Consider the following 11762-nt stretch of genomic DNA (forward strand, 5'->3'; position numbering starts at 1 on the left):
CAATGAGTATATCCTTGATATGTTCATCCTAACCGATGACGGATATTCTCCTAAACATCCCCATGCAAGTCTATCCTTGATATGTTCATCTTAACCGGTGACGTATTTTCTTTCCTTTGAGTTTATCCTTGATATGTTCACTTTAATCGGTGATGGATATTCTCATCTTTGGTCTTCTGCCCAGTAACTAGTAGTTGTAAATCCTATTTTTGTAGTTCTCCCCAGCAAGGTTATTCCTACCCATTAACCGGTAATGAATATTCCCTCCTGGCGTTTCCCAGCGAGTCATCCTTGATATGTTCATCCTAACCGGTGATGGATGAACTCTATGTCAGATTTTTATTATCTCCTTACCCAGTAACAGGTAGGGGATAATAGACTTCTGCTCCTCCTGTGTTGAAATTTATTTCTTCCCCAGTTGAGTTGAGAGATTTTTTCCTTAGTGAAACCGCTTTTCCTGTATGATCCAAGTATGTCGATTTTATCTTGATTTACTCGTTTCCCCTGCAGATGTTTTTGTCCTCCCAGCTGAGTCTTTCCATTTTTTATGGAATTCCTCTAGTTCCCCAGCAGTTTTTAAGTCGTAGCCTGGCCTACGCATAACCTTTTTTTATCCCCTAGAGTCTCTGTCTCCCCAGTGATTTTTCCTTACGGAATGCATTATACTTCTATGGATATTCAGTCTCTCTGATTTCTTTTCCTTTGTGGCAACATTTCCCCACAGAGAATTTGTATTTACATTCATATCATGCGCATCATGAGGTCTATTAGGGGCCAAAATTTGTTTCTATATGTTGTTATTTAAGCCTATTCTATTGAGTCGATACGAAGATTTTAACCTTCACCTCCTCAGTTAGAATGTTCTTAAATAGGGGAAACTGTAAGACCCCAATTTTGACCCTAAGATCCCGCATGCAATCTCATCATATGCATTAGCATTGGGATCATACCTTGGCATCCTCCTTACCCCTCTTTCATTGGGTTTATTTTGGGAGAAATCACCAAGCACCATGTGATTGTATCATACTTGTATATTTATCATTTTACTAACCAAAATACCAAAAATATGTCTTTGTATTTGCCTAACTCTTTTGTAGGTAAGGCATGGTCCCCATTGGTCTATCAAGTTCATATCTAGGGTTTAAGACCCTCATGTTTAAGAGCACAACCAAGGATTGATCCAAAAAGTCTCTAAGCATCATATATGAGTCCCCATGATCTCTACATGTTATGTTGATCAAGTTTTCTTCAAGAGTTTGTAGTTGATTTGCCTTGGAAACCTTAGTTTGTCTGGGTATCCTAAGTAACTTCTTCAACAAGCTTCCTCACCAATTGATCAAATTTCTCAAGGGACATCCTAAAATTCATCATTTTATGCATATGTTATCCACCTGAGCCTAAAAAGTCAAGAGAATTGCAAGTTAGCAAGTTGGTTGATGGTGGTTGGCCAGATAAATTCATCTGATCAAAACTGGGTCTCCCTAGACACTATCTCCAACAACTTTCACCATATGAAAATTATTCCAAAATCAAAGTTACTCTAAATTACATTCCAAACAACTTTCATGTTTAAGTCTAGAGCTAATTTTTCTTTGAAAGTCATTTTCTATGTTGAAACATTATAGGTCATTTTGTCTAAACCCTAATTTGAAAGTCAACTTCCCAAGGCCATAACTTGCTCGTTTTTTATGATATGGAAGATTTCCAAGTTGAATAATCAAATTCAAGATGTCTAATTCAACTTTGATGTTTGGAGTGAAAGCTAAATCAACTTTTATGAGCATGTGATATGAAGATACATTATAGGTCATTTTGGACCAATACCATTGAACAAGTGATATTCCTCAACTTCAAAAATGCATAAATCTCTCATTATAAATCCAAATTATGTCAAATTGGTGACCATTGTGAAGGTATTTGAAATATCTACAACTTTGATGAAGACACGTTTCTCATTTGGAGCTCACATAAAAAGTTTAGTAAGGTGGAACATTGAGGTATATGGCTTGATGAAGATACGTTTCCTCCTGATTTCTGAGCAACTTAGAAAAATTTTCAACATGTTGAAATTTCCAAACTTCCACCTCAAAATTCAACTTGATCCAAGTCCCAAATGGAAAAGTGTTAAACATAAGAGTTTTTCCTCTTGATCTAAGCTTTCCAAAGAATCTTAATTCATTCATTTTGGACCAAGTTTGCTAGGGTTGCACATGGTTTTAACAGGCCTGCATCATTGGTGTAAATCAAAGTTCAAATGATAACATAACATTGCCTTGCCATTCAAGCTTCATTCCAACCTCATTTTAGAATCATTTGGACCTAATTGGATTGCTTCATGAGCCTGTACACGCCCATGCAAGCTTGTGCATGACATTGCCAAATTTGGAAGAAAATTCAAGTCTGCAAATAACACTTCCAAATGCTATAAATATGGACCCTCTGAGCTCATTTGAAAGAATCCTTGCGCGCCGGCTTTTCCCCCTTTCTTCAAACCCTCACAATTCAAAGGAAAATCTGATAATTTTCACTTGAAAATTGAGTTTGAATCTCACTTTTTGGAGATTCAAAAACTCCAGGATCCAAAGCTTCTTTCCATTCCTAATCAACTTCTTCAAGTCATTGGAGCAAGATCAAACAAGAATTGAAGCAAGGAAGAGCAAGTTCTTCCCAGCATTTAAGGTATTTTTCAGAAATTTTCTTCTCTTTGATTCTCACTCAATTCTCATCAATTCTCTTGGATCTTTGGTTGTTTGAAGTCCTACCAATGTAGGCAAGAAGATTGAGTTGCTTTGAGGTCAAATCGAAGCAACTCAGTTGACACACCTCAAAATTCAACTCCTCGTATCTTTCTATATATTTGGAGTTAGTTAAAATTGAGGTCAGATTCGTGTTATACGCCATTTTTTCTTTCAGATCATGTCCTCCTTTTTCATTTATGTGATGGTGATGACTGAACCAGTCAGGCGAGGTTTGCCTGAGAAGGTGACCGGAGGTTTAACGCCGGTGATGTGTTGGCATGGTTCAGATCCATTGATCCTTTTAAAATTGTTTTAATCTCGTGTGTTGCTTGTAAATACCACTTGTGTTACGCGTTGACTAGTGACTATGGTGGAAAGCGCGCTTATGACCACTTGATCTGCCACCTCAATTAATGAGGGAGATCAAGCGGTCCACGTTTTTTTTTGTATTTTATGATTTTCATTTTATTCCTTTAATTTTCATTAATTCATATTAATTTTAATATTGATCCAAAAAATATGAGAGTTTCACCAAAAAAAATTAAATAAAATCCTCTTTCATATTTTGAATTAAAATTATTTTTTGGATCATTATTAATATTTTTCATGATTTAATTGATTTTGTGATTATTTTTAATTGTTTAAAAATACTTTTAAGTCTCTAAAAATTCTGAAGTTTTTTCTCAAAGTCCTTTGACCTTGTTTGACCTATGATAAATCTCATGGCTATTTCTTTGGTGTTTTGATGAGGTTTTAAGAATTTGACAAACCATATTTAATTTTATGCATTATTTTTAGTATTTTTAAATTGAATAAATACCAAATAATTGTGTTGAGCCATTTTGATTGTTTGTATAAGTTTGACTTGTTTTGTTGGGCCTTGGTCAAGGTTGATTTGACTTTTTTAAGTTAAGATCATTGGATTTAAGGGATTGATGGAATGTACATTCCATCTCCCAAAATGAATGAATGATCTTAATTTGGTAAAAGTCCTCCTTTGTCCAATTTGAGTTTTGATCAATTTCCCTCCCTCTTCATCTCATTCCCCTTCTTTATGCATTCATATCATGGACCTATGATATCTCTACATCCTAAGGCTAGTTGATTGCCAAATCAACATAAGTATGGATGAGATTAGGCCACCACTTTTGCATATTCTTTTTGTGTGTGGTATGTTTCATGAGCATAGTCCATTATACATGTCTCTAACATGCATTAACACCAAGATTCTATTGCGCGGCCTCAAATAGTTTTGACTTCTACATAAGTCCAATTATGATTGATTAACATAGCGCTAAATTTTGTATACAAAAGGCATAGCATTCTAGTAAGTGAGATTGTAAGTCTCCCCTCTTTCATGGTATTGTGTGGAAACTTGGCCTTTTTTCCTTCCTTTGGAAGATGTCTTGGTTCAAGGATCCATTCTTGTGATAAGTGGGTTGAGTGCTCTCCAAAGAATGACTTAAAATAAAAAGCAAAAGCAATACTAACTTCTAACTCATTAACAACTAACATTTAATTTCATGTCATTTACTTTAATGCACTTTATTTTTAAGCCTTATTAATTTGCCATTGTTCATACCATTCTAATTGTTTATGTTAATATCATTTTCACCTTGTCCATTTGGACCATATTTTGTGATATATTTTGCTTGTGTATATTATGCTTGTTTGTGTGGTCTTTGACCATTAATGTACATAATAAAAACCAAAACCATAGAAAACATCTTGTGTGGACTGTTGGTTTGGTATGAGACAATTGGACTTAGAATATAGGCAACTCTCCCTATGCAAAGGACTTGGCTAATGCCAACTTTCATGTAACCAAGTGCTTGTAATCTGAAACTTCATCAGATACATCATTGAAGATCCATTTGAGTTCATCTGCAACATGATCCTTGTGAAGCTGTTATTTTGAATCTGTGACTTATGGCATTATGGAATTCATTTGCTACATGGGCAAATTTGAAGAAGATAATGGAGTTGCTAAGCTTGGATGTGGCTATCTTTATTTGATGTCTTTCTCTTCAAGTTAATATTGTGTACATTGTTTGTTGCTTGATTCTAATGTCCAAGGGAATTTAGGTTTCTATATGACATTCTTGTTTATTGGATTGCAACCCATCGGTCAGATCTTTTCAACTCTTAACTTTTAAATTTATGCTTAAGATTAGTCTCTTCATATCCTCTCCACTTATTTATTTTCAAAATCTCTTCCTCCTTTTAAAAAACTTATTTGTTTATACTTGTTTTTTCTAAACTTAGACCATTTTGCAAACTAGGAACTTTGGCCTTATGCCATTGCATTTTAAACTTCTTTTCTTAAATAAACATGTAAATAAATTTAACTATACTTGACTTAAAGACTTCAAAAGCCAAAAAAAACTAACTCATTCAAACCATTTTTTTAGGCCTTTGTGCCTTTCAAACCTAATTTTTGTTAAAAGAAAAGCATCCACTTTTAAATTTGTATCACGAACTACGAGGTTTTGATCATTCATTTTTTTGTTGGTACGTAGGAACAAGTCCGAAGGTCTTGTCAAACACAAAAATATAATTAATGAATTATTTTCTCATCCCCCAATTCTACTTAATTGCAAACATCATTTGTACAAAATACATATGCACACAAGAAAGGGCTCCCTAGGAGTACCTAGGACACTTTGGGTGCTAACACCTTCCCTCTGTGTAACCAACCCCCTTACTTGTAATCTCTGGCATTTTATTAGTTTTGATTTGAAAACTTCTTATTCTTTTGGGTTTTGTTCGTACTTTTCCCTTTTCCCTTGGAAACAATAAAAGCGTGGTGGCTGATAACGCGAAATTATATCGCTTTTTAAGACTTAATTCAATTAAATTATATTATCATTTACGCTAGTTTATCTCATTTTATCAGATATTATGCAGTATTCCTCTTCTATTTATATCAGGTACCCATTTTGAAGCAAAAGTGAAGAAAAGAAGAAAAGGAGGTGTAAAAAGGAACAAAAAGGAGAGAAAAGGAACCAAAGGCCAAAGCCCAGCCCAAAGCGCACAAGTCACCAATGTTGTGCCTGTGACGGACGTCACAGGATGCGTGACGAGCGTCACGCGAAGTAGCCTTGTGACGGACGTCACACATGGTGTGACGAGCGTCACACCAGTCCACTAGCTTTTTGGCACAAGTTACGCTCTCAGAAGAACGTTGAGGACTTCGTGTCCTATTCCCAAGCCGTGAATTTAGCACGCTGAAGACTCGTGGAAAAGAAGAAAAAGGCAGTTAGTAGCACTACTATAAATAGCTACCCTAATCCCTCTCGTTGGGTCTCCTCTCTTTGCTGTTTACACACACCGAAGCTCTGCCGATTTTCTGTTCAAGCTTTTGCTTATTTTTCTTCTTTCCAGCAGAATTAATATTGTTTATTTTATTTATTTCTTTTGCAAGTTTTATTTTCTTCTTCCCTTGCAAATTTACCTTTCCCGTTTTTAGCTTTTAGATATTTTTCGCATAATAGTTTCTACACCGGAAATTATTGTGCAACTTTATACCGGATTTAACCTTACGTTATATTCGAGTTTTTTTTATTTCCTTGATTTAATTTACTGTTTAATTGAAGAATCGAAGAACAAATCCTACCGGCTTGTGGTGGAGTGTTCAAGACCATTGTATTACGCATTCAGGTTCTCTAATTGTTATTTAATATTTAATGTTTTATCCTATTGTTTATTTACATTGCCTGCCTGAAATGAGTCTGTGTATGCATGATAATAATTATTATTTAGTTAGCATGTCTGGCTAATTCGCCTAGGTATCGGTATGTAAAGTAAGCAGAAAAAGGGATCAAGACTAAGTCGGTCTATTCAAACTTAAAATTAGAATCAATCTTTTTATGGTCTTAACTTACAGGTTTAATAACAAGATTTTTTACAAAAAGTAAAAGACATAAAGAAGTTGAAACCAACAGAGCGAGAGTTTGAGGTTTTAACTGGACAGTGTAAGTTAGTCATTAAGTCTATCTCAGGGCGAGAGCAAGTTTTAGAATTAATTAAATTCTGACTTTTTTCCAAAAAGTATTTTTAAAGATTGAATGTGAGGACGAGAGTTAAGCATTTAGATTTAATTGTATAACCTAAGTCAACAGAGCGAGAGTTTGAGATAAGGGTGTTTAAAACGGTCAGTATTTTCTTAAAAAGAGTTTCTGCAACTTTATTGTTTTCAAAATATGATTTTTGACTTAATTATAAGTGACAGCTACATTAATATAAGATCATGGTTTCTTCAACAGAGCGAGAGTTTGAGATAAAACCTTTAACCAATAAAGTTAATCGAAACGATTTATTTTAAGACCGAGAGACCGACAAGGAATTGATTCCCTAGTTTTGACGAACTACATACCGATATCCGTTTTATTAATATTTAATCTAGATATTAGTTTAGTTTTTAGCTTCCTTCCCCAAACAATCAACTATTATTCACCTTAGCTTTACGAAGTAACCTTAGATAACGGTATATCGATTCATAAGTCCCTGTGGGATCGATATCTTTTAAAACTACGCGATAGAACTGTGCACTTGCAGTTTGTATCCCATTCTCGACTCACACAGTCGAGCGATCAAGTTTTTGGCGCCGTTGCCGGGGACTTTTATTCAATCGATATCGTAACTCTTCCGTTACGCTGTAGAGACTAGGTTTCTTTTTCCTTCTATTCTTTCTTTCGTTGATTTGTATGCCACGCACTCGCTCTCAAGGCGAACCGCTCTATTTACGAATCAACGATACCGAACTATATCTCCGAGTCTTACGACGAATTCGGGAATATCGTGCTGAAAACAATCTCCCTCCTATAAACCTTCCTGATATCAAAAACATTTTTCCTTCTTTAACCGAGATGGCAGAACCAGCTCGTGCTCTTAGAGATTACGCCGCTCCATCGCAAGATGAGCCGCATTCAAGTATTGCTCCGCCCGCAATCGAAGCAAACAACTTTGAACTTAAACCTTCGTTGTTGCAGGCTGTGCAACAGAACCAATTCTCTGGAAATCTTACCGAAGATCCAAACCTTCATTTATCCGTATTTGTTCAATACGCTGATACTGTTAAAGCTAATGGTGTCACTTCAGAGGCAATTCGACTTCGTCTTTTTCCTTTCTCATTAAGAGATAGCGCTAGAAGATGGCTTCAATCTCTCCCTTCCAACTCAGTCACCACATGGAACGAGTTGAAGAAAGTTTTTCTTGCCCGATATTTTCCACCAAGCAAAACAGCTATGTTAAGAGCCCAGATAAACGGATTTAAACAGAAAGATAACGAGTCTCTTTTCGAAGCATGGGAAAGATACAAAGACATGATGAGACTTTGCCCACACCATGGTTTGGAAGACTGGTTAGTAATTCACACATTTTATAATGGTCTCTTATACAATACAAGGTTAACAATAGACGCCGCTGCAGGTGGTGCACTAATGAACAAACCTTATGCTGATGCTTACCAGCTTATCGAGAGCATGGCCCAAAACCACTATCAGTGGGGAACCGAACGAACAACAGTGGAAAAACCTCAACCGAAAACTGGCATGTACGAGATAAGTAACCTTGATCACGTTAATGCAAAAGTGGATGCTTTGGTCCAGAAGATTGAAAGTTTAAACGTATCACCTCCAACCGCCGTGGTTGCTATAACTCAGAATTGCGAGGTCTGTGGAATCCAAGGCCACACTCCTGCGGAATGTCAACTCTTGACTGGAATCCAAACAGAGCAAGTAAACTATGCTCAAGGAAGCCCCTATTCGAATACCTATAACCCAAATTGGAAGAACCATCCAAACTTTTCATATAAGAGTAATAATGCTTTATACGCACCTGGACAGTCTCCGAATCAAACCCCATCTGTACCTCCGGGATATCAGAAACCGAATCCTAACAATAATACCCCTAGAAAATCCAACTTGGAAATCATGATGGAAAACTTTATAGCTTCCCAACAACAAACCAATAAAGATTTCTTAAACCAGAACATACACACTGGCGAACAACTTAAACAACTAGCAAGCAAAGTAGATGCCTTGGCTACCCATAACAAAATGTTAGAAACACAAATATCTCAAGTAGCTCAACAACAAGCACCTACTGCTGCACCAACTGGTACATTCCCTGGACAGCCCCAACCTAATCCGAGAAGCCAAGCTCATGCAATTATATTAAGAAGTGGAACGGAAGTGGAAGGACCGTCTGATCCAAGGATAGAAAACCAAAACCCTAAGAAATCTACTGAGGAAAGTGAACCTAAGGAAAAGGAAGAGAGTAATAAGGATACCCTAGAAAAGAAGGAACCTTATGTACCTCCACCACCTTACAAACCACCTATACCTTACCCTCAAAGGCTTGTTAAAACCAAAGATGTAGGCCAATTTAGAAAATTTGTCGATCTCCTTAAACAATTAAACGTTACAATTCCGTTTACCGAAGCTATTACGCAGATGCCCTCATATGCTAAATTCTTAAAAGAAATTCTTTCTAATAAAAGGAAACTTGAGGATAGCGAAACCGTTACACTCCCTGCCGAATGTAGCGCTATAATCCAAAACATGCCCCCTAAACTCAAGGATCCGGGTAGCTTCTCTATACCCTGTCACATAGGAAAATTTGTCATCGACAAAGCCTTATGCGATTTAGGAGCCGGAATTAGCGTTATGCCTTTATCCATATGTAAGAGACTGGAAATGGGAGAATTAAGACCGACCAAAATGTCTGTGCAATTAGCAGATCGTTCCATCAAATATCCTGTAGGAATCCTTGAAAACGTTCCCGTACGCATAGGTCAGTTTTACATTCCCACTGACTTCACAATTATGGACATTAGAGAAGATGATACTACACCTATTATACTAGGAAGACCATTCTTAGCAACTGCCGGTGCAATCATAGACGTAAAACGAGGAAGACTCACCTTCGAAGTAGGTGAAGAGAAAATTGAATTCATTCTTTCCCAATTCTTGAAAGCACCTGCAATAGAAGATACATGTTACTTCATGGATATCATCGATGAATGCATAAAAGAAGCAGAGTCAGGAGAAGACAAATCATCAGACTATCTTTTAGAAGACAAATCTAAACAATGCTTAGCAATAACACCGGACCCTACGCAGTGTCTTAACAAACCAACCCCTGATTTGAAAACACTTCCCAAAAATCTGAGATATGAATTCCTAGACTTAGAACTTGAACGACCTGTGATAGTCAATGCAGATCTAGGAAGACTCGAAACAGAAAAACTCCTACATATCTTAAGAAAATATCCAACCGCACTAGGATACCACATAACCGATCTTAAAGGAATAAGCCCTTCTATTTGTATGCACCGCATCATGTTAGAAGAAGACGGTAAAACCTCTAGGGAACACCAGAGAAGACTAAATCCGATCCTAAGTGAGGTAGTAAAGAAAGAAATAACCAAGTTATTGGAAGCAGGTATTATATATCCTATATCTGATAGCAAATGGGTCAGTCCTGTACACGTTGTACCAAAGAAAGGAGGCATAACCGTTATTGAAAACGAAAAAGGAGAAACTATAACTAAACGAATCGAATCGGGATGGAGAATGTGCATTGATTATAGAAAACTAAACAAAGCAACCCGAAAAGATCATTTCCCTTTACCATTCATTGACCAAATGTTAGAACGATTGGCTAAACATTCACATTTCTGTTATTTAGACGGTTATTCAGGCTTCTTTCAAATACCAATTCACCCTGATGACCAAGAAAAGACAACATTCACATGCCCTTTTGGTACCTTCGCTTATAGACGAATGCCGTTTGGTCTGTGTAATGCCCCTGCAACTTTTCAAAGATGCATGATGGCAATTTTCGCCGACTTTCTCGAAAACATCATGGAAGTATTTATGGATGATTTTTCTGTATACGGACAAAGTTTCGAAGAATGCCTTGAAAACCTGGAAAGAGTTCTTGAGCGATGTGTAAAAGTAAACTTAGTACTTAATTGGGAAAAGTGCCACTTTATGGTACAAGAAGGAATTGTTTTAGGACACATCATCTCGAACAGAGGAATTGAAGTAGACAAAGCCAAAATAGAGGTAATCGAAAATCTTCAACCCCCAAGAACCGTGAGAGAAGTACGAAGCTTTTTAGGACACGCCGGTTTTTACCGACGATTCATCAAAGACTTCTCTAAGATAACTAAACCCTTAACCGGACTATTAATGAAAGATGCTGAATTCATATTCGACGATAACTGTTTAAAAGCATTTCAAACTCTTAAACAAGCATTGATCTCCGCACCCATTATGCAGACACCAGACTGGAATGAACCATTCGAAATAATGTGCGATGCCAGTGATTATGCTGTAGGTGCTGTTTTAGGACAAAGAAAGGATAAAAAGCTTCATGTTATATATTACGCTAGCAGAACCCTGGATGAAGCGCAGATGAATTATGCCACAACCGAGAAAGAACTCCTAGCAGTGGTATTTGCGCTAGATAAATTTCGTTCTTACTTGGTAGGAGCCAAAATAATAGTTTACACTGATCACGCTGCTATCAGGTACCTTCTAACAAAAAAGGATGCTAAACCTAGACTCCTAAGATGGATCTTGTTACTACAAGAATTCGACTTAGAAATCAAGGACAAGAAAGGAACTGAAAACGTAGTAGCAGACCACCTCTCTAGACTTGAGAACCTTGAACCAGAAAGAACATCCATTAATGATGATTTCTCGTATGACAAACTCATAGCTACTTTGGAAGAGAACAACTCCGACATGCAAGTAGAAACCACCTTAGCTATATCTGTCATACCATGGTACGCTGATCTAGTCAATTATTTAGCTGCCGGAATAATTCCACCTACTTTATCTTACCAGCAGAAGAAAAGATTCTTCCACGACATAAAACACTATTACTGGGATGATCCCTTACTTTTCAAAAGAGGCCCCGATGGTATTTTCCGTCGATGTATACCCGAAGAAGAGGTAGAAAACATAATCCAACACTGTCACTTTGCGCCTTATGGTGGACACACAAGTACAT

The 11762-nt window shown here is 36.8% G+C and overlaps 1 pseudogene; it reads right to left on the reverse strand.

The window, feature by feature from the left end:
* Nucleotides 1–7991: 7991 nt before the first annotated feature.
* Nucleotides 7992–8091, reverse strand: LOC127116092 (uncharacterized; annotated as a pseudogene).
* Between the last annotated feature and the right edge of the window lie 3671 nt (nt 8092–11762).

Source organism: Lathyrus oleraceus, chromosome 1, assembly GCF_024323335.1.
Source record: "Lathyrus oleraceus cultivar Zhongwan6 chromosome 1, CAAS_Psat_ZW6_1.0, whole genome shotgun sequence".
NCBI classification, from domain to species: Eukaryota; Viridiplantae; Streptophyta; class Magnoliopsida; order Fabales; family Fabaceae; genus Lathyrus; species Lathyrus oleraceus.